Source organism: Ambystoma mexicanum, chromosome 1q (genome assembly GCF_040938575.1).
Source record: "Ambystoma mexicanum isolate Mex_15411 chromosome 1q, UKY_AmexF1_1, whole genome shotgun sequence".
In the NCBI taxonomy this organism is placed as follows: domain Eukaryota; kingdom Metazoa; phylum Chordata; class Amphibia; order Caudata; family Ambystomatidae; genus Ambystoma; species Ambystoma mexicanum.
In genome coordinates this window covers 62,976,824-62,999,778 of record NC_090922.1, presented here as the reverse complement: position 1 = coordinate 62,999,778, position 22,955 = coordinate 62,976,824, and the positions used below count along the sequence as shown (strand labels likewise).

Sequence of the window (22,955 nt, the reverse complement as noted above, 5' to 3'; positions counted from 1 at the left end):
ACAACAACAGGGTCCAGCACATCATCTGAGGATAGGGTTGCTTCCGAAAGAGAAACAGTGCTCAGAAAACAAGGTCCAACATATAAGAGTCACATTTCCTGTAACAATCGATCTCTTCCCACTCCAAAGGGGTTGCCCCGATAGTATTGTTACCATCAAGCGAACCGTCTGAGATGGTTACTCGTGCCTCAGGCTATTTTCCCGTATTTATCAAAAAATGGCAGCCATAGGACCTCGATGTTAGATTTGGATTCATCAATCAGGTGGGTCAAATAATCCATATCGTAGATTGCCCGTGTTTTCGCTACCCACTCCCCCTCCCCAGGAGGTCAGAGTGATTTCCATTTTTGGGCCCAGCAGCATCTAGCCGCGACTAGCATGACCTGCAACATGTGGTCGTGTTTCACCTTGGGGCCCCCCCTCAACCTCAATACCGAACAACACCAGCCCGGGGGGCAGAGTTCTCACCATTCCGTCCACTCCCCTTATCCATGACAGGACCTCACTCCAGTAGGTTTGTGCCACCTGGCACTTCCACCACATATGGACATAGTCTCCCTTTTCAACATGGCATTTCCAGCAGTGGGGGTCGTAACCTTTTCTCATTCTGGCTATCCTTTGTGGGGGTAGTGCCATCTGTGTATCAACTTCAGGGCCTGGTGGCGGTATTGGGGTGCAGTTGTGGAACGGTGTGCCTGCCTACAGAGCTTGGTCCATCTTTTTTCTGTTATGGGGGTGCCTAGGTCCTTCCCCCCATTGTACTTGGGAAGATGGGCGGTCCCGTGGGGTAGAGAATAGCAAGAAGCTATAAAGCCGCGATATCACCCCCTTGGTACCTTTTGTGTGTTATGAGGAATTTCTCAAAATCGGTTAGGTCCCGCCTAAGTGTGTCTCCCCATCTGCTCTCGGTAAGGGCACCCTTGAGCTGTAGATATCGAAAGAGGGAGAGGTTAGGGAGGCCCAGGGCGTCCTTCAAGTCACCAAGAGAAATAAACACCCCATCCACCCAAAGCTGTCCGGCCCTATAAAAACCCACCTCATACCATTGCTGGAAGGCCAGTGGTTCGTTGATCCCTTCCCAGAGTGACGGAGCCCAGATGCAGCTCAAAGGTGAGGGCCACGTTGTGAGCCATCTCGGGTAACCCCCCTTCCTTCCAAATGGACCACAGCACTCCCAACACTGAATGTTTCAGAACCCTTCTTGGAATGGATGTCTTGGGGACCCATAGCCACTCGTCCAATGTGACCGGCGAGAAGAGTGTGTTATCCAATGTTACTCATTGTTTCTTTGGGCCAGTCATCAAATGGTCAGCAAGGACGCGCAATTGTGACGCCTTATAATAGGTGTCAAGATCGGGGAAACCAACCCCACCCTCATCTTTGGGTCTTGTGAGTGTCGTAAGCAATTCTATGGGATTTACCGGCCCATAGATAACGGAGAAGGGCCCGCTTGATCTCCAGGAGAAATAAGTTTGGTATCTGGGTTGGCAGCATTTGAAACAGATACAAGAATTTGGGGAGGATTACCATTTTGATGGAGTTGAGGCGAGCCATCCATGAGAGGCCGGATTTTGACCAGCGTCCCAGGTCGTGTTTGATCGACCTCCATAGGGGCGGGTAGTTTACTTTGAAGAGATCCCCTAGGTCTGATGGAATTTGGATCCCCAGCTGAGAGAGTCCCTCTGTTCGTTTACAAAACGGAAGGTTATCAATGTATTGTCTCTCGGTCTCGTTGAGCTGGCCTGCCGGGAACGCCACTGATTTATCTACATTGACCCTGTAGCCTGCCAGGGAACCATATCGCTCCAGACTATTCAACACCTCTGGGACAGTTGGAGATGGTTTAGAGAGGTACAGGAGGACATTGTCGGCAAACAGGGTTATTTTGTAGTCAATTCCCCCCATCTTAACACCCTGGATCTGATCGTTAGTCCTGATTGCTATAGCCCAAGGTTCCATCACCAGGGCGTATATGAGGGGGGACAATGGGCATCCCTGTCTTGTGCCTCTCTCTAAAGGAAAGGACTCTGACTCTCTTCCATTGACCACCACTTTAGCGGAAGGGCGGGAGTAGAGGGCCGTCATCCATCCCCGCCACCTGGGTCCCATCCCCAAGGACGACAGAACCCCCTCCATGAAGGCCCAGCTCACCCTGTCAAACACCTTCTACGCGTCTAGCGACAGGAGAAGGGCAACGTCGGATTTCACTCCATTTGAGCTCAATATGTGCAGGGTTTTGCGCATACTATCTGCTCCTTGTCTATTTACTACGAAGCCTACCTGATCGGGATGGATCAGCCGGGGGAGGCACCTTTCTAGACGTGTCACCAGGATCCTGGTGAAGATCTTGGCATCTGTGTTCAGGAGCGAGATGGGCCTATATGAGCCACACTCCGCTGGGTCTCTGCCCGGTTTAGGGATAACTGTGATTATGGCCTGCAGGAATGTCGGTGGAATGGTTTCTAAGGTTTTGATTTGGTTAAATAATTTGGTCAGTGGTTGGGTTCGTTCGGACTGGAATTGATTATAGAAATCCGCTGTGTACCCATCTTCCCCCGGGGTCTTGCCTATTTTGAGCTTTTTGATGGCCTCTTCCACCTCCTCCTCCATTATCTCCTTTTCCAGTGTCTCTCTCTCTAGGTCTGTGAGCTTGGGTAGGGGGTGCTTTTCAAGATATTTTTTCGAATTTCATACAGTGATTCACCCTCTTGTTTGGTATAGAGGGCCCTATAGAAGGCCCCGAATGATTCGGCTATGTGTTCGGTTTTTATCTGGGTGTTACCCGCCCCGTCCGTGACCTTTTCTATGTGTCTGTCCGCCCTGTTTCCCCTCAGCCTATGTGCCAGAAGAGTTCCAACCATGTTGCCCCTCTCGTAGTATCTCTGCTTCGTGTATCTCATTTTTTTAACTACCTCTCCAATCAGGATTGTATGCAGAGCCTGTCTCTTCTATCTCATTTCACTCAGGAGGTTTTCGCGGTCTATGTTTCCCTTGGTGAGCTGTGCCCTCATGGCCCGCAGGTCTTCCCGGAGTCTGGATTCTATCAGGGCCCTCTCTCGCTTCTTGCTCGAATCCTTTGCAATGAGGAGACCCCTGAAGGTGGCCTTCACTGCCTCCCAGACTGAAACCATTGGGACTTCCCCTGTGTCGTTCGATAGGAAGAAGGCTTTTATTTCGTTCCTAAGGAATTCCCTAAACACCTGGGGGTATCGTTACAGCGCCACCTACGTGATTTCACGGTGGCTTGCAACCGCCATAACGAGGAGCTCATTATCTGACCAGGTCACAGGCTCAACTGTAGTGTTTCCAACCTCTCCCCATCCCTCCTCCGAGACCAGCAGCAAGTCAATTCTAGTGTATGTTTGGTGGGGAGGGGAGAAGAACGTGTAACCCCCAGGGGTTTGCCAGCATTTGCGCCATACATCAACCCAGTAGTATTCTTGTAGGAGGTCCCTCAAGGCGAGATTATCTTTTGTGGGGGCTCTTGGTCCCGTCCCTATGGCCGACCACCAGTCAAGATGGGGATCTGTAATGAGATTGAAGTCTCCGCCCAGGATTGTGGCTCCCTCGGCCCACCCGTCCATGACCCCAAGGACCCTGCGGATAAACTTGACTTGGCCGGCGTTGGGTGCGTATTTGTGGCTAGTGTGACTCGTGCACCCTGGGCTAACCCCTCGATCGCAAGAAATCTGCCTCCAAAGCCCCTTTTCGTCTCTACATCGGTGAGATGCAGCGATTTACCCAAGAGGATACCCACTCCCTCCTTCTTAGAGGATTTGTGCGAGGCCCAGAAGTTTCTGCCTATCTCCTTTCCTTTGATCGTTGACTCGGCCCCCCTTCTATAGTGGGTTTCTTGTAGGAAGAGGGCCAGTAATTTCTGTTTGCGGAATAAGTTACTCGTGAGAGACGGCTTGTTCTGCGAGTTGAGACCCTTAACGTTGAGCGTACCGATCCGACCTTCAACCATGGTCGTCGCTATCCTTGCCCTGTGAAACCTCAGTGAGTGCCCCCGTTATCATCTGTTGGCTTGAACCCCAGAACCATGGCGTGGCGTTCCCCATTTCTTTCCTCTCTTCCATCCCATCCCCCCTCCCTGGTTCCCCATTTCCCTTACCCATTTTGGTAGGCGTCCGTCTCCATCGCCTGACATACATCGGGTTTAGTCAACGAACCACCAGGGCTGCTGCCTGGGCCCCGAGAGATAAATAGTGTGGATCGTACCCGCTAAATTATACCCCTAGGAACATTTTACAGGTTTAGTCGGAGGCCAATCCCTCAAGACCTCCCCCACCCTAGTCCCCTCTACTCCCGCTGCGTGTCTCATAGGGGCTGGGTCCAACCGTGAACTAGCTTCCAATGTGAGTTGGAGGGGTCTTCGAAGGCCTCGGGGGATGCACCTGGCCACCCTCCGACAACCGAGAACAACCCCACTCCGTGTTTCAGATAGGTGGGACCCGAAACCTTCAGCCCTCAATTTCGGCATAAGCCCCGCCAACCTTGGCAACATCACAACACAACATAAATCGCCCCCAAACATGAAGGGGCCCGTGAGGACCCTGCAGTCAAATGCAATACAACACAACATCACATTTCTTAACTTTCTCCTCTTCCCTCTCAGTCACTCGGATCCAACGTGCGTGCTTTGGCATCAGCAAAAGTGGAATAAATGCTTCTCCTCAATTTGCGAGTGAGCGAATGAACCACAACAGATCGGCACTGCATTCGTTTTCTTTTCTCCTCTGTCCCGTAATCATGCGGGTCCTCCACGTCCCTCCGAGGGGTGTCTGGTTTTTCTGAATTTCCGGGTGCCCTTCACTTTGTGTTTCCCCTTGCTGTGGTCAGGGCCCCGTGGGGCCCGGCTCAGGCCTCTGTCGGGTCCGTCGTTCTCCCCCGAGGGCCCCGGAGGGACCCCGATCAGTTCGTCGATGCCTCTTTGGATGTCTTCTTCTGTAACGAGCTGAAAGTTTTCCCCTTGCCACTCAAAGGATAGGTAGAATGGGTGTCCCCAGCGGTACCGGACCCCCTGCCCCTGGAGCCACCTAGTGATCGGACCGCATTTTTTCCTCATTTGTAGCGTGCGGGCGGACAGGTCCTGCTAGATTGCCACCCTGGAGTTGTCGAATTGTATCTCTCTTAGGGTTCTAGCTCTTTCAAGTATTTTTGCTTTGTCCCTGTAATAGTGGAACTTCGCAAGCACGGAGCGTGGGCCCCTACCGCCTCCGCCAGCTCCTCCGCCAGCCTCCTCCGTCAGATCAGGAGGGAAAGGAGAAGAAGACCTGGGTGTCAGTGAAGAGTTGCTAGGAGTAGCCATAAGAGGAGATCAGGGCACCAAGAACTGAAATAGAGAGGGTGATGCCTCCTGATGCCAAGGAGAGATAACCGAGAGAAAAGGTCAGAACGGTTGAAAGTATCGAAGGCAGCAGAGAGTTTGAGAAGAATAAGAGTAGATGAATAGTTTGCATGGTGTACAAAGAGATGGCGCTGCTGACATTGCCTCTGTAGAATATAGAGGGGTGTGAAGCCAGATTGAAGAGTATCCCCCCGAATTTTGTGAGTATCCAGGAACTTAGTGATTTGATTGAATACTACTCGCACGATAATTTTGAAATTGTATGGTAGAAGAAACACAGGACGAAAGTTGGCAGGACAGGATGGATCTAGAACAGGTTTCTTAAGGAGGATGGGAGTTGTTGACTTATAGGATAAGGGAAAAGAGGCATTAACAAGATATCATTTGAAGAGGTAAGTGAGATGTGGTGCAACACTGGGAGCTATGTGCTTCACAACGTGCAGGGGCACTGGGTTAGTGGGTGCAGAGGAAGGGTTAGCCATGAGGAGTAAGTAATCTCATCATGGTTGTTGGGCACAAGGGAAGACCTATCGTAGCGGGAGAGGAGGGAAGGAGTGTTGGAGAAAAGTGAGCAGGAGGAGGGGATCGGAGGTAAGTAGTGAGGGTACTTCAAATGGTAGGCATTTTAGTAGCAAAGTAAAGAGCAAGATCATTTGTTGAAAGAGTGAAGGAGACGGAGGAGGGTTTACGAGGTGAGAGAATTGAGGGATTTTTGGAGGGGCCTGGGTTAGGAGGATGGATAGGAAATGAGATATCTATATATATATATATATATTTTTTTTTTTTTGGCAGAGCTGAGGAGTAGTCTTGACCTTTGTCAAGTGCAAAGCATTGTTGTTTTTAGGGTGCGCGTGAGAGGTGTAATCCAGGGCCATGAAGGGGAAGATTTAGGAGTAAATGTGAAAGAGGGTACTGAGAGGAGAAGGGAGCATAGAGCAGTGGTGAAGTTAGTCGAGGCTTCTTTTTAGTGGGTTCAGCATAGGGGGAGAGAGTGGCGTAGGCTAGAGAGGTAGTCGGGGAGTTTGGAAGAGTGAAACCTGCGCATAGTAACAATAGTATTTTATGGGGAGAGTGGACAAAGCAGGAGTGGAGATTGATGCAAAGACAAAAGTGATCTGATGGAGGAGGAGCGTTGGAGCTATTGGAGGCAGATAGGTGAAAATAAGGTAGACTGAGTTTCCATTTGAATGGGTGGACAAACTAGTGAGAGTTAGTCTGTGATGGAGCAGCAGAGAGGCAAGGTTAACCTCAAAAAATAACCATGAGGTGTCATCGGGAGGGGGAAGAGTACATTATTTGGGACGGGTGGTCGATGGAGAGATATTCATGTCACGGGGCAGTGATTGTGGAGATGGTGTATTCGAAAGAGGGAGAATAAGCGTGAGATGGGGAAGGGGAAGATTTGGAAGATGAAAACTGTCCTACACTCTCAACCCTGCCATTGGGGGAGAGTGGGTGAAGCTTAAGGCAGGGTCATAAGGGGTAGCAAAGGTTGCAGAATCAGAGGAAGAGTTCCAGATTTTGTTAAGGGTAATGAGGTCAAGAAAAGGACAACTAGAGTAAAGGAGGTTTTATTACAGACAGTCTGTTGAACATTGCAATAAGCCAATAGAAAGGGACACGAAGCATAGCGACATTGAGTTTGAGAAATGGAGGCACTGGGTGTATATGTGAGAAGATGAAGCGGAATGAAAGCCTAGGTTGGAGTAGGTTTTGTGAATGGAGAGAGTAGTGGAGCAAGAAGAGGGATTGCGTCGAGAGGAAGAGATGATAGGGATTGGAAGAAGTGCTGAGATGGCTCTGAGCAGAGGAGAGTACAGCAATAAGTAGGAGGAAAAAGAGAGTATCAGAATTGCATGGTGAGGGAGAGGCTAAGGTGAGGCAATAATGGGTGCCTACAGGCAAGTAACATGTCCCTGCAAAGCAAAAGCTCATATGAAAGAGGGTGAGGGAAGAAGCCAGGGATATTGCCCTTTACTTCAACACCCTTCACTGAAGACGCCCAGGAGCTACTAAACTATGTGACTGGGCAAAGTCACCTTAAGATTACTGCTGCTTTTGGCTCCAGGTCCCAGTTCACGTGATATGAGACCAGTCCCTCCAATTGGTTTCTACAATGGAGCACGTCTGTGGGGAAAGCTGGGTGCAGTTATTGTTGCTGGAGAGAGAAAGACCTTTCAAAGATGGTGGTTTGGGGGTCGGAGGTCACCTGAGCAGCCCCTAGAGCGATCCTAAATGCTTCTTGTAGGTCCCCTGACCTCTGCAGGTATCCTCAACCAGATGGAAGGAGTGCCTCGAATGGTGTTGTAATGAGCTCTGTATTGCTCTCCGCCATATTAATACATTTTCTAATAATTAATAGATATGAATAACCTCTTCAAACATCTTCTCGTTCTGTGCTGGTGTCTCCCTATCTACTTCAGAGACATCACAAAATTGTAAATTAGATCACCTTTCTCTATTCGACATATCCTCTATTTTATCCTCCATCTCCTTGTTGCATGCCTCGAACTCTGCTTGATGTTTGCGTAGTATTTTAACTTAAGAACGTCCACCGTGAGCCATTTACTTTTCACTGCTCTGGTCCAGGATTTCTCTCCTTATTTATGGCCACTTCCAGATTTGTTGTCGTAGTAATACTCTGGACGCAGCTGGTGCATCCATTCATCCTTCACTACCAGAATGCCAAGTTTCAAACACACGTTTTCACATTGAGTATGTCCACTCAGAGTATCCGCTCATCATAAACCTTCAAAAGTGCTGAGAAAGATGCTGGTGGGAACACCCAACTTCATTCAGAAACTTTCCAGTCTCTGTTACCCTCTTTTCTGTACCCTAAACTATGTGTGGGAATCCCCTTTCATTTTAGACACTTGGGGAACAGTAACAGATCTTATCAGAAGTGGTGTCTTGAGAGGCAATAACTCCAAATATTAGTTTTTAAGGGCTTGAACAGGGGTCATGGAACATTCCAAACAATTCTGCGACTGTAACGTTTTAATTAATTCATAATAGAAAAACTAGCAATATATCAACAAGGACAATATAAAGTATTCAATCATGTACAACTTTAAGAGAATATTGTGCAAAAGTGGTGCACAGAAAGTGCAATTATGTATAAAGTGCAACTCGGTATTATTGATTGTGCAACATTAAACTGTTTTTCTTTTTGTTGCACATGTCCTCATCTAAAAACACCTATTGTTTAAATACCAATGAATTATCAACAAAACTCATTGTCAACTAAAGGTAGTTCAGAGGTGCATACGGCTCCTCAATATTTTACCTTGAACCTCCATTATGCTGCTTTCAACCAAGTGTCATCTAGAGCTACAATAGCCATAATGTCCGTCTTCAGGACCAGACTGTTAAAAACATATAGGGCCTCATTACGGGTCGGACGGTCCGGAAATAACAGTGGCGGTAAACCCGCCGCCACTGTTAATTCCGGACAGCCCGATCCAGAGTCCTGCAGGCGGGAGGTGGCATTCCCACCACGTCTGACCTGGCGGGTTTAACACCGCCCGCCTGCAGGTGGACGTGGAAACACCAGCAACATCACGAGATGGTGCCGATGTTTCCACTTCCCCATTCCCATTGAGTCCTGTGGGACTCAATGGGAATGGGAATGGGGATTTACCGAATTCCGCCTCCGGAATTCCCGGGACACCAGGGCTGTAATGCCCTGGTAATTCCGGGAGTCAGAGGCGGAATGGTAATACGAATCCGGCGGTAACCGAGCCAGAAAAAACGGCTGGTTGCCGCCGGACTCGTAATGAGGCCCGTAGTGTTTAAAATCTCTTCAGAGCACAATCTCGCAGAAGCTTCATCTATAAAACAGATACCAGAAAATAAATTACAAATCTTTCCATATCACAAAACTATATATATATATATATATATATATATATATATATATATATTTATATTTCTGAGGCTTGTGGAACCTGCTTAGATCACATGCTGTGCATACGCTGACATCTAGTGGAAGCTGCAGAGTATTACAGTTTGTTTTTTGAAAATGGGCGTCGACACAGGGCGTGCCAGTAATACTATCCCTAGTGTGATGTCCACTGTACCCATGATCCCTCGCGCGTCTAGGACCATCGGATTGTTTTTTTTCGCCATACTGGTCGGAAGCATCCCGTGGAGTTCCCTGGCCTTAGCCATAATTTTGCAAAATATCTTAATATTTCCCCATTTTTCTCCACCCCAACGTCAAGTCACCGAACTTCGACACTCGACGCCGGAGGAGAAAACAACCGTTGAGAGCTGCACGACGTACTTGGGACTCGGAAGGCCTCTGGCCTCGGCCCGGGCCTTGGAAGGCCTCTGGCCTCGGCCCTGCAAGTAGGGAGAGGCCTTGGAAGGCCTCTGGCCTCTGGCCTGCTGCCACGGTGCGTATGGAGGGTACCCCTTTCCAATTTTGCCCCAAGTGATATGATATGGCATTTATAAGGCGCCTATACACAGGTGTTTCAAGTCGCGATGAGGCAAGGGGGGGGGACAATGGGAGGACAAACAACGATCCTACTAGGCCAGGTGTCATTCAGATTGCGCAAGTGCATGGGAAGGGGGGGAAAGGAAAAGTGCGCAGGGGGAAGGGAGAGGGGAAGTGCAGTACATGGGAAGTGGAATACATACGACACATAAACAGCCAGCTAGTGGCAAGTGCAAGGAAGTGCAGACGTAAGTGCTAGTAAGGGGACTGAAAGGATACAGAAAAACAGTCCCCAAGTGCAGGGGTTGCCAGGGAGGCAGTGCAGGTGGGTAATTGACGGGGCCTGGGCCAGAGATCAAAAGGGTGGCCAGGTAACCAGGGCAATTACGGTCAGGAATTCAGCAAGGGAGGGGAGGAGAGAAAGCAGAAGCAAAGAGGAGGGTTTTGAGGTGTTTCCGGAACATGAGATGGTTCTCTTCAAGTTTCAGGGAGGCAGGAAGGCTGTTCCAGAGAGAGGCCTCACACCTATAGGTTTATGGTTTCGCAATATAAATGAAATAAAGTAAAGTAAAGGCCCCTGCTGAAGAGTGATCTGCCACCAACTCGTTGCTTGGAGAAGCGACTGACCCTAAGGGAGTTGGAGGCAGATGAGCGAAGAGCTCGAGAAGGGAGATATTTCGGTAGAGAGAGTTGAAGGTATTTCGGTCCCTGACCCCAGAAGGCCTTGTGTACAATGCAGAGGGTTTTGAACTTAATCCTTGCAGCCACTGGGAGCCAGTGCAGAGATTTCAGTCCTGGAGAGATACGATCCCTGGGCTTGAGGCCAAGGACAAGTCTCGCAGTCCTGTTCTGGATCAGTTGCAGAGGGCGGAGAATAGAGGCAGACAGATTTAGATAGTGGCTGTTACAGTAGTCCAGCTTGGAGAGGACCAGGGCTCTGGAGACAGTGAGCTTCTGGGGGAAGGAGAGGAAAGGAAGAATAACTATAAGGAGGTGCAGCTGGTAGTGTGACTTCTTGGAGACATCGGAGATGTGAGGGGAGAAGGAGAGTGCAGAGTCGAAGATGATCCCCAGGGGTTTTTAGCCTTGCAGGTGGGAGTGGGAGGAGGGCCAAGAGAGGCCGGCCAGAGAGCTGCAGGGAAGGAGGGAGTGGGTGTGCCGATGAGTAGAATCTCAGTCTTACTGGCATTAAGGCAGAGGTCGTTGGCGGCACACCATTCCTGAATGGCAGACAGACCGTCCGAGATGAGGGAAGGAGATGAGGAGGCTGAGGGTAGCCTGAAATGAGCTGGGTATCATCAGCATAGCACTGAAAGTTGTGACAGAGAGCGCCGATGCAGTGGGCAAGGAGTTCCAGGTATTGGTTTAACAGCCAGGGAGAGAGGTTTGATCCCTGGGGGACAACACAGGTAGAGAAAAAGATGTCGGAAAGGAAGGACCCAAGTTGGACCTGGGAGGGCCGGTCAGAGAGGAAAGAAGTCAGCCACGCCAGGGCCTGACCAGTGATACCCAGGTTATCACAGAGACGGTTAAGCAGGATGGCATGGTTGACCGTGTCAAAGGCAGAAGAGAAATCAAGCAAGATGAGAACGCAAGGGGTGTTGGAGTCGAGGTTGGTGAGCAGGTCTTCATGGATGTTCAGGAGAGCAGTTTCCGTGCTTCTGGCAGCTCTGAAGCCAGACAGATGGTCATGAAGACAACCAACAGATTCAGTGTGGAGATTGAGCTGGGAGATGGCCAGTTTCTCCAGGAGCTTGCCCAGGAAGGGAGTGATGGAGATTGGCCGTTAGTTAGCCGGGCAGGAGGGGTCGGCAGAGGGTTTCTTAAAAAGAGGGTGCACAAGGGAGTGCTTCAGGGGGGAAGGGAAGACTCCAGTGGCAAGGAGTGATTGCAGAAATCTGCCAGGGCAGGCGCCAGGGAGTCGATGTGATCCTTGATAGTTTTGGAGGAACAGGGGTGAACCTGTTTTGACAAGACTTTCATAGATCGGACTTGTCTAGAAACCTCGTCTGGAGAGAAAAGGGGGAAGGCAGAGAAGGAGGGAGGAGGGGTGGCTGCAGAAGGGCCGGAGGAAGAGCAGGGAATAGCAGAGGGGGGGGGGTAAGAGAGGGAGAGTGAGGACAGGATGTCCTGAGTTTTTTAAATGAAGTGAGAAGCCAGTGCCGTGCAGAGGGCCTGGGAAGGGACAGGAGAGGTAGAGAGTGCAGCAGGATTGGCCAGTTCCTTGAGATTTTAAAGAGTTCAGCCGAGTTGTTAGATGCCGCAGAGACGCGGGCTTAGATATGGGCACTTTTCTTGGTGAGGACGGAGAGCCGGTATTGCCTTTGCAGCAGGCGGCATGCCAGTGTGTCAGAGGATGAGCCTGAAGCACGCCATTTCCTCTCGGCAACCCTACACTTGCTTTTAAGGGAGATGAGGTCTGAGTCATACCAGGAGTTACACTTTGCTTTGGGCTTCAGGTGGATTCTCATGACAGGGGCAAGGATATCGAGAGTATCAGATATAGAAGAGGGGTAAGAAGGTGGCGGCGAAAGCCTCAGCTGACACACGCTTCATGGGTCGGGTGACCAAGAAGGTGGGTGGCAGTGACGGAGGTGGCTTGGCCTGCGGGGTAGGGAGGGTGAGGTAAGAGGATAGGAGAAAGTGGTCACTCCAGGAGAGAGGAGTGGAGAGAGAGACAGAGAGGGGAAGGTCAGAAGAGATCAGAACATCAAGAGTGTGCCCTGCAGAATGAGTCGGGCCAGAGGGGAGAATGGTGAGTGAGAGAGAGTCGCAGAGGTCGCGAAAGAGTTCAGAGGGGGGACAGGAGGCATCCAGGTGGATGTTGAAGTCTCCCAGACGGAGGAGTTGAGGGGTTGAGGCCAGGAGTGAGGAGGAGGTGTCAGCCCACTCAGAGAGATAGATGGTAGCCACAGTGAGGGAGTGGCTAGGCGAAAAAGAGAGCCTGCAGACGAGGCATTCAAAAGAGGAGTAGGCCTGTGTAGGGATGACAGAGGCAGGAATCCACTCAGGGAAGATAAGGGCTACGCCACCCCCAGAGCGATTGGGCCTGGGCACAGAGAGGATCTTGTAGCCATCGGGTAGGAGCGTGTCAAAGCTGGTGAATTGCAACCGCAAGTACCCTTGGGTTGACAGACATGCCACGTGTAACCTCTGCTTGGCGAGGGACCACCCCGGGGCGGACTGCAGAGCGTGTAGTCGGTTTAAACCAAAGACCCTAAAGGACCGTTCGATCAAACGTTGGGCCCACCACGCCAGGCGACAAGAGGCCATGGCAGCGGAGGGCGCCTTCAGTGATGGCAGCAACGCCGTGCTTTCGGACGGCGAGGGCAACGTGGCGTTGAGAGACAGCCAAGCGCAGGTCCCCGACCTCGGAAGGTTGTCAGGCAGGGCAGCTATGGGGAAAACACCCGGCGACACGAGCGCTACCCACAGCACTTCCACTAAACATGCGAAGTCCAACCGAGACTCGACGCGCACGTCGAGTTCTCGGAAAGAGGCACACAGAGAATGGTCCACCGAATTGGTGTCCTCTGGGCGTTCTCGATCAAGATCGCCGCATGACACCAGGCAACCATCCACTGTTGCCAAAAGTTGCTCCCTAAGGTAACGGAGGTTCGATCGTCCGAAGACAAAGCTGACCTCTATCCCCCGGCCGCACTCCAGGATTCGGCGTCAGCAGACCACGTGACGGCTACTCCCGAGTCCCGACCTCCACACTCTAGAGATAGGGACACTACCCCCGAATCTCGACGCCAGACGTTGAAGGGCTCCGAAGGAGCGAAAACACCAGGGAAACACTCGTGGAGGGGGGAACACAGCAGAAGCACTCTCAACCTTCTTCTACACCACAGAAACAGACAGGCAGGTCACAGTCTTCTGGTAATTTACCCAAGACCCCTGCACAAGGCCATAGGTCCAGTCAGGATAGAACAGGGAAACTCTCCCAGGAAAGAGTAATCCACAGCTCTAAAGGAATGGTCTAGTGAGGACATAGACAGAGTTATGTCTAGGATGTCATCCCTGGCAGACTTCTATGCCAAGAATCCTGAGCACTTCCTCTCCTATACCCCTGACGGGGCTACACCCTCAGTGTCTAGGGACCCGGTACCTCCAAGTAAGAAATCCCGGGTTGAAGCACCAACACAAAGTCGGTCTTCGGACCCCTTATGTATACAGCCTTACTCTCAATATAATGAGGATCCACTTTTGGTTGAGGATCCAGATTTGGGCACGTTGGGAGACCAAACTGGGATGGACTATTATGGAGATGACGAGTACCAAGAGGAGGACGAGGATGAGTCAGAAACCTACAGGGTAGACTCCCCAGTAGACAAAGAACCTCCGGTTACCGACTCCCCGGTCGACAACCAACCTCTCCTGAATGAGGTGTTGTCCAGAGCGGCATAACTCTTCCGCATAGATACCCAGGTAGCACAGGAAGAGAGGGATTTTTCCGAGGAGCTAGTGGGAGAAAGGAGACCTGTTGCCCAGGCCATCCCTATTCTCAAGTCTATACAGAGGATAATTGACCCTTCCCTTCTAAATCCTAACCTCACCAGGGCAGTAAACTCCAGTATCGAAAAACTATTCAGGGCAGCCCAGTCAGACCTGCTGTACATAAGGGGGCAACTGAAACCAGACTCCCTGGTAGTGACAAACACCTGAAAGAGGGCGGGAACGCCCCTATCATCGTCTGAAGCTCCCCCCGACAAGGAGAGCAAAAAGATCTATGGTTTGGGTAGAAAGGTAGCCTCCACTTCCGCCTTCCAGGCAAGGATTGGCAACTCCACCACCCTACTGGCGAGTTACAACTGCCACCAGTGGGAACAGGTCGCGGCACTCATCGACTCCGCCCCAGAACCTTTAAAAGGCCAGTTGGCACAGGTTGCGTCGGAGGGAAGAGCCGTGTCCGGTTGCATCCTTAAAGCAACCTTTGATGCCGCGGATAACGCCGGCAGACTAATAGCAGAGAGCACTGTTATCAAAACACATGCTTGGTTAAGACAATCTGGGTTCAAACCCGAGACACAAGCATCTTTAATAGACAAGCCGGTGGAGCCTGATCTACTGTTTGGCAAGGCGGTAGAGGACGCGCTAAAAAATGGAAAGGATGAGTACGAGACTCTCAAATCCCTGGGCCAGTTAACCAACAAACCACAGAATCAAAGAGAGAATGGAAATTTTCTTCGCCCATGCGGCCAAAATTCCCAAAGAGGCTCCAACTACTCCCAGGGCCAGGGTACACCATGGAACAACAACCACCAGCAGTCTACCCAGGGTTATGGCAGGGGTAACAAAAGAGGACATGGTAAGGGTAGAGGCAGCCCCAATAGAGGCGGCGGCATGCCTCCCCCAAAACAGTGACGTTCCATTCAGGGTCCCTTCTCACGCATCCCCAGTAGGGGAACGCATTTCCAACTTCACCCAAGCTTGGGAAGGGATCACATCAGACAGATGGGTGCTGTCCACAGTGTCTGCAGGATACTGCTTAGAACTGTTAGAGCGTCCCCGAAACCACCCTCCTCGACAAAAAGTACATTCATTAGACCACCAGAAGATCCGCCTCGAAGAGATCGCCAATCTTCTAGCAAAGGACGCGATAGAACTCGTCCCAGGACTCCAGGTAAACAAGGGTATTTCTCCAGCATGGGGTCTGGCATGGATTCACATGCTCATGAATATTCCCCGTCGTCAGGCTGGGAATCCTCGGTAAAGAAAAAATCAGTATCAGTTTCATTTCTGATCTGTCTTTCGTAGTAGTAACCAATCACTGATCTCTGCGTCATACTGACCACAGCCAATGACTGCCCTCTACCTAAGCCCCGCCTCTGGCAGCCATCTTCAGATTTTTACCGCACGTTCAAGTGTTGGGAGTCCTCGTGCTTAGCTCTCGAGCTTTTACTGCGTGTTTTGCGCTTTTTCAGGTGAATTTTCACATTTTTTTCGGTTAATCGAGCCTCAAGTTCCACCGTTTCTACTCCCGTTAACGGCTACCCGTTGCGGGATTTTTCCTACGCCCCTCAAGGGCGAAGATTTAGTCGAATCAACTTCTTGAAGGATTCCTGAAGATTCGCGGCCTACTTCGAGATGGCCCAGGATGCGAGTTCGTCGCCCGGACCCAAGCTGTCTCGCAGCTGCCCTGGATGCGGGCTGCAGAATGTGTTTAAGGAAGACGAAAATTCGCGATGCCTCTACTGTCTTCATGGGGACAAGACTCATGTAGAGAAGGACTGCCAGTTCTGCAAGAACTTGTCGGAGCGGACCATGAGGGACCGTCGATCCCGTCTCGCAAGCTGGTTGGAGAAGGTCTCGACGGGTGAGAAGAAGAAAGGGTCCGAGCGGGCTTCTAAATCCTGTGCGGGCCCCGGCGACGGGGGCCCAACACCAGGCCAAGCGCTGCGAGTCCGCTGGCTCCGGGAGCGCCGAAAGGTCAGGCTCTTCGGTCGCCAGGCAGGGCGCACCTTCCCCGGCGCCGTCAACCACGAGCCAACGCTCCGGTTCGGGGAAGAGAAAGTCCGAGACCCCGGGTAAGCTTCGGGAGAAGCCCCGTCCGATCTCGGAAAAGGGGGAGCGAGGCGTCGCCCCTCCCCCGAAGGAGAGGGCCCGGGACGCACCTAAGGTGGTCAAGGCCCCTACCCAGCAGGCGAGGCTATCGCGGCGACTCTGGCCAAGCCGGCAGAGACACCGCCAGCGGAGACCGCCTCCGGGACTAGAGTTTCCCTGCCGCCAAGGAGGGAATCCTCTTTTCAGCCCATCGTCGTGGCCGCCATGATGGAAGAAGCGAGGGGGGGCACGGTGCCCTCCTCGAGCTCGGAGTCAGCCTCGGAGGAGGAACTGACCGAGGCCGCGAGGAACCTCGAAGTCCAATTCGAGAAGGTTCGACCCCGTCAGGAAGATCCTCGGGAGATAACCGAGGAAGACGACAATGGTGAGGAAGAGCGGCCTTCCCTTCCGGCGCAGCCGGATCCTAGGCCTCAGGATGGCTCGGTGGCCATTTTGTCTGCCATCCAGTCCTTGTGCTCTGAGATAAGGACGAGATTCCCACGGCCCAGGCCGGAGGACCCGCAACCTGGCCCGTCAGGAAGTCCTCAGAACAAACGACGGAGGACCCAACCCTCTCGCACCCGTAAGGCCTACAGTTCCCTCCTCATCCTCCCACGAGTCGGGAGATGACGGTGCGTTGGGCTCGACGGCGGGTTCTGAGGGCGACGACGGAACGGGTCTCCCGTCGCACGGGCCTCGCCGCCCGACGTGATTGGCTCTTTCCACGCCATGATCGCCAGGACGTGTGTATTGTTCCAGCTCTGCCCGGAGGAGCAGAAAAAGGAAGGTTTCCTCTATCAGCGCCGGGAGGCGAAGGGGATGACTGTCATCGCGGTGCCCCTAATCGATGACATCTGGGAGGGCCTGTCAGTTCTCAAGAACCCCTCCACAGCACCAGCCAAACGGGACCGGTACGAGAAGAAGTACCGCGTCCCCGAAACCACTCCCCTGTGCCTCAGGGCCCAGCCAACGCCAGACTCGGTCGTCTTGGCGGCGGCGAAGAAGAAAGCAGCGGGGTCAGGAGCCTCGACGCCGAATTCCCCGCCGGACGGCGAGGGAAAGAAGTTGGACGCCATGGGGCGGCGGGTCATTTCGTCGGCGGCGACGACGATCAAAGTGGCCAACGCCCTGGCGATCGTGGCCCATTACGACAGGGAGCTCTGGTTTAAGCTGGCCCCCATATTGGACTTCCTGCCGGACGACAAGAGGTCCGAGGCTCTGGAAATACTGCAAGAGGGCGAGGTGGCGTCGGACCACGCCATAACGGTAGCAACCGATATTGCCGATACCGAGTTCCGCCAGCTGGGCAACGCTGTTTGCCTACGACGACGGGGTTGGCTCCGGGCGACCGACTTCCGTCAGGACGTCCAGACCAGGGTGTTGGACATGCCGTTCAACGGCAGCAACTTGTTCGGGAAGGCGGTGGACGAATCCCTCCAAGCCATAAAAACGGATACGGAGACGGCCCGCGCCCTAGGAGCCCTTCAGCAACGACGGCCCTTTCGGAGCGCCGGAGGCAGACAGGGTGCCTCCAAGGGATCCAGCGGTGGCTCGTCGCCCTACCGCCAGGCGGCACGCTCCTCGTATCAGGAGGCCTACAGGGGTCGCGGCAAGCAGGGAGCACCTCGCCGCCGTCGGCAAGGTAGCCAGGGCGGCAAGGCCACCACCTCCAAGCAGGACTGAACCGGCCGTGGTCTCGGGCCCCCACCGAAGCACCCCGGTGGGAGGCCGGCTGATGAATTTCGTCGGTGTGTGGAAGTCCATCTCCACCGACTGTTGGGTGCTGGATACCCTGGCAAGAGGACACTCTATCGAATTCCTGAAGAAGTGCCCTCACGTTCCACTTGTGGCCAGGAAGGAAAATCACGTCCCGCAACTGCTGTTGGAAGTAAGGGCGATGCTCAGGAAAGGCGCCATCGAGCTTGTCCCGAAGAGGCTCCGGGGTGTACTCAAGGTACTTCCTCGTCAGGAAAAGACGGGCGGCTGGTGCCCCATCCTGGACCTTTGTCGTTTGAACAAATACATCAGATCACAAAAGTTCAGGATGGTCACCCTCCAGCACTTACTGGGACAGCTGGAGGAAGGCGACTTTCTATCGTTGTTGGACCTGGAGGATGCATACTTCCACGTTCCCATCCTCAAAAGTCACCGAAAGTTCCTCAGGTTCGTCGTCCAGGGACGCTACTACCAATTCAGAGCACTGGCGTTCGGATTGAAGTCGGCCCCCAGGGTCTTTACCAAGTGCCTAGCACCAGTGGCGGCGCGGCTGCGCCTACAGGGGATTCACGTCTACCCCTACCTGGACGACTGGCTCCTCCGCTCAAGGACGAGGGAACTCGCCGTCGAACACACTGCGAGGACCGTCCAGCTACTCACAAACCTGGGATTCGCCATAAACTACCCGAAGTCCCACCTAGTGCCGTCGCAGGTGGCCCTGTTTCTGGGAGCGAAGCTCGATACAGTGAGGCGCCTGGCGGCCCCGTCGGAAGAACGCACAAAGACCATTCTAGGCAAAGTGCAGCGCCTGCTAGCCACGGACGTGGCAAGGGTGAGGTCCATCAAGTCCCTCCTGGGGATGATGTCCTCTTGCATCTACCTGGTGCGCCTCTGCAGACTACGGATGCGCCCTCTTCAAGAATTTCTCGATGCCCGTTGGATACAGGCGACGGGCACCTTCGAAGACAGGGTCCCCCTCAATGAGGTGTTCCGGCGGGCGATTCAGTGGTGGGGCGTTCGAGCACACCTCACGGCGGGCAAGGACTTTCAGACGCCGGCGTACCAGGAGATGGTGACGACGGACGCCTCCCTGGAAGGTTGGGGCGCCCACACCGGAGATCTCCACACAAGAGGCCTCTGGCTCCCGGAGGAGAGGCTCCTGCACATCAACGTCCTGGAACTCCGAGCCGTGTTCTGGGCTCTCAAATCGTTCCTCCCGTCGCTCAAGGGCAAGGTGGTGCGGATCTTCACGGACAACACCACGACAATGTTTTACATACGGAAGCAGGGAGGCACCAGATCCCCAGCCCTATCCAAGGAGGCACAGGATCTGTGGCACTGGGCGGTCGCCCAGGGGATGTTCCTGGTTCCTTTCCACCTGGCAGGAGAAAGCAACACCATCGCCGACTCGCTCAGCAGGGAGCTGCGCGCGTGTCACGAGTGGGAACTGCGCCAGGATCAGGTGGATCTACTCTTCCGACGATGGGGCAAACCCCAAATCGACCTGTTTGCAACAGCGACGAACTCGAAGTGCAAGAGGTTCACCAGCAGGTTTCCCCAGCCGAGAAGCATGGGCGATGCGTTCTCGTTCCCCTGGGACGGCCTATACCTGTATGTGTTCCCTCCGTTGCCGTTGCTGCTTGGACTCATCAGCCAGCTCAAGAGGTCCCGGTGCAGGATGATCCTCATCGCACCAGCGTGGCTGAGGCAGATCTGTTTCCCGGACCTTCTGGACTTGTCAACGTCCCCTCCCATCAAGCTGTCGGCGGACGCGGACCTTCTCTCCAGAGAAGGAGGCGCCATCTTCCACTACGACCCGGCGTCGCTGAACCTGCAGGCCTGGCTCCTGCAGCGCTAGAGTTTGGAGGCTACGATATACCGGCCGATTGCAGAGAGGTTCTTGCAAAGGCCAGGGCGTCCTCGACTCTCAAATGCTACGGTCATAAGTGGAAGAGGTTCTCTATCTGGTGCCGATCAACCCCCTACGGATTACGGCCCCTCAAGTGCTGCCGTACCTGCTATCGCTGGCAAAGGTTGGGCTAGCCCATGCCTCCATTAAGATACATCTGGAGGCGATCTCCAGGTATACCAGAACCACAGGACGGAAGTCCCTGTGGTCCCATCGATTGGTAAAAGAGTTTATGAAAGGACTGTTCCGGTTGTTCCCGCCGGTGAAGGCCCCGGCCCCGGCGTGGGAACTTAACGTGGTGCTGATCAGGCTCATGGGGCCCCCATTCGAGCCGATGCACTCCGCACCTATGAAGTTTGTGTCGTGGAAGACTGCGTTCCTGGTGGCCATTACCTCCGCACGACGAGTGGGAGAGATCCAGGCCCTATCCTGCAAAGCACTGTACTTGACTTTCCATGCCTCGAGGGTGGTGCTTAGGACGCACCCCTCCTTTATGCCCAAGGTGCCGTCAGACTTCCATCTTAACGAGCCCTTGGTGTTACCTGTTTTCTTCCCGTCTCCTTCGTCGCCGGCCGAGAGGACTTTGCACTCGCTGGATGTGGCTAGAGCGCTGAAGTTCTATGTGGACCGCACGAAGAGTTTCCGGAGGACATCACAGCTGTTCGTGAACTTTGGACCTGTGAATCAAGGGAAGGCTCTCTCGAAGTCTTCTATTTCCAGATGGCTCTCCGGCTGCATCATGCACTGTCACCGGTTGGCTAACCGACCGCTGCCAGGCCGTCCGAGAGCCCATTCGACCAGAGCGATCGCTGCTACTACGGCGTTCTTATCTGGTGTGCCCCTGCTGGACATCTGCAGAGCTGCTACGTGGAGGTCGACGCACACCTTCACGAGATTCTACTGCGTCGATCGGGATTCCAGGGATGGAGTCCAGGGTTTCAAGCAGTGCTGCGCAACCTGTTCGCTTAAGGTGAGCCTGGTGAGGATGTAAGAGATGCTTAATGTTGAGTTTTTTGTATTGCTTAATGTTGAGCCTTTTGCCATCCCCCGTGGTTGTGCATGTGTGTACTGGTATCTATTCTTATATTCATGAGCATGTGAATCCATGCCAGACCCCGTGCTGGAGAAGGAACAAGTTACTTACCTGTAACTGTTGTTCTCCAGCATGGGTCTGGCATGGATTCACATGCGAACCCTCCCGCCTACCCCTCTGCAGCTCTTCACTTGGTCATACTGCCATTTCACGTGCTACCAAATCTGAAGATGGCTGCCAGAGGCGGGGCTTAGGTAGAGGGCAGTCATTGGGTGTGGTCAGTATGACGCAGAGATCAGTGATTGGTTACTACTACGAAAGACAGATCAGAAACGAAACTGATACTGATTTTTTCTTTACCGAGGATTCCCAGCCTGACGACGGGGAATATTCATGAGCATGTGAATCCATGCCAGACCCATGCCGGAGAACAACAGTTACAGGTAAGTAACTTGTTCCTTATTCAACTTACTTCCTTGTGCCAAAAAAAGATTTGACAATGCGCCCAGTATTGGACTTGCGGCCTGCAAACAAGTATGTGAAGCCCCAAAAATTTTGCATGACTACTCTCCAAGAGGTAATCCCCTCCTAAAAAAGGGAGATTACATGACAACATTGGACATGAAAGATGCCTATTTTCATATTTCCATGTTCCCAGCGCACAGAAGATACTTGCGCTTCAAGGTGGACAGTCAGCACTACCAGTTCAAGGTACTGCCCTTCGGGATAGCCTCGGCTCCAAGGGTATTCACCAAAGTACTGCCGGTGGCGGCGGCACACCTACGCAGGGAGGCAATCCCAGTGTACCCTTACCTGGACGACTGGCTGATCACGGGGGAGACCCCAGTAATTTGCAGAACAAACATTCAAAGAACGATTGACCTCCTCTTCGAATTAGGTTTCTCCATAAACTAGAACAAGTCAAGTCTGGTGCCAAGCACCTCCAAACAGTTCCTAGGAGCTGTCCTAAACACACAAGAGGGGTTGGCCTTTCCATCAGAGGAAATAATTCGGAATATACTGCTGCAAATTCCGCAATATCAGGCCGGTCGCCAGATAACAGTACGCAAAGCAATGCGTTTGCTGGGCATGATGGCGTCATGTATTTACCTGGTCCCCCACGCGCGCCTGCGCATGCGTCTCATGCAAGAATGGTTGGCGAAACACTGGTCTCGGACAAGTGGTCAGTGGGACGATCTAGTGGTCGTTTCGCCAACACTTGTACAAATCCTTCACTGGTGGACAAGAGAAAATCTGTCAAAGGGGAAACCCTTTTACGATCCCGAGATACAGGCGGTAGTCACAACAGACCAGGCGGTAGTCACAACGGACGCATGCCTGTCAGGGTGGGGAGCACACCATCTCCCCCACACAGCTCAGGGTCTCTGGTCTCAATCAGTGGCCAAGAATCATATCTTTCTGCTAGAGCTTCTGGCAGTATTCAGAGCGCTTCAGGCGTTCAAGCCCTACCTGTTGAACCTGTCAGTGCAAATCCTGATGGACAGCACTACAGCCATGTTTTACCTGAACAAGCAGGGAGGGACTCGTTCACCAAATCTGTCCAACCTTGCCCAGAAAATTTGGATATGGGCACTCAGACGGAACATCTTCCTGTCATCTCAACATGTTCCAGGAGATCTCAATTCTCTGGCGGACGCTTTGAGCAGAGATCCTCCCAGAGGAACACGAATGGTGTCTACACAGAGAAATCGTAGAAGATCTCTTCTCTGTCGGGTTTCCCCACTATAGACCTATTCGCCACAAGCGAAAACAGACAGTGCCCAGGATTTGCATCCAGGTTCCCCCAGCCAGGCTCCCAGGGGAATGCCCTGTGGATGAACTGGTCAGGGATGTTTGCGTACGCTTTTCCACCAACACCTCTCATCAGGAAGGTGGTCAACAAGATGAACAGAGAATCGATGACGCTCGTCCTAGTTGCTCACATTTGGGCGAGACAACC

General features: G+C 52.8%; 1 protein-coding gene across 3 annotated transcripts in view; it reads left to right on the top strand.

Moving 5' to 3' along the window:
* NFAT5 (nuclear factor of activated T cells 5) overlaps positions 1–22,955 on the top strand; it is a 1,479,138-nt gene that overhangs the window by 782,865 nt on the left and 673,318 nt on the right. The gene's annotated exons all lie outside the window — the stretch shown is intronic.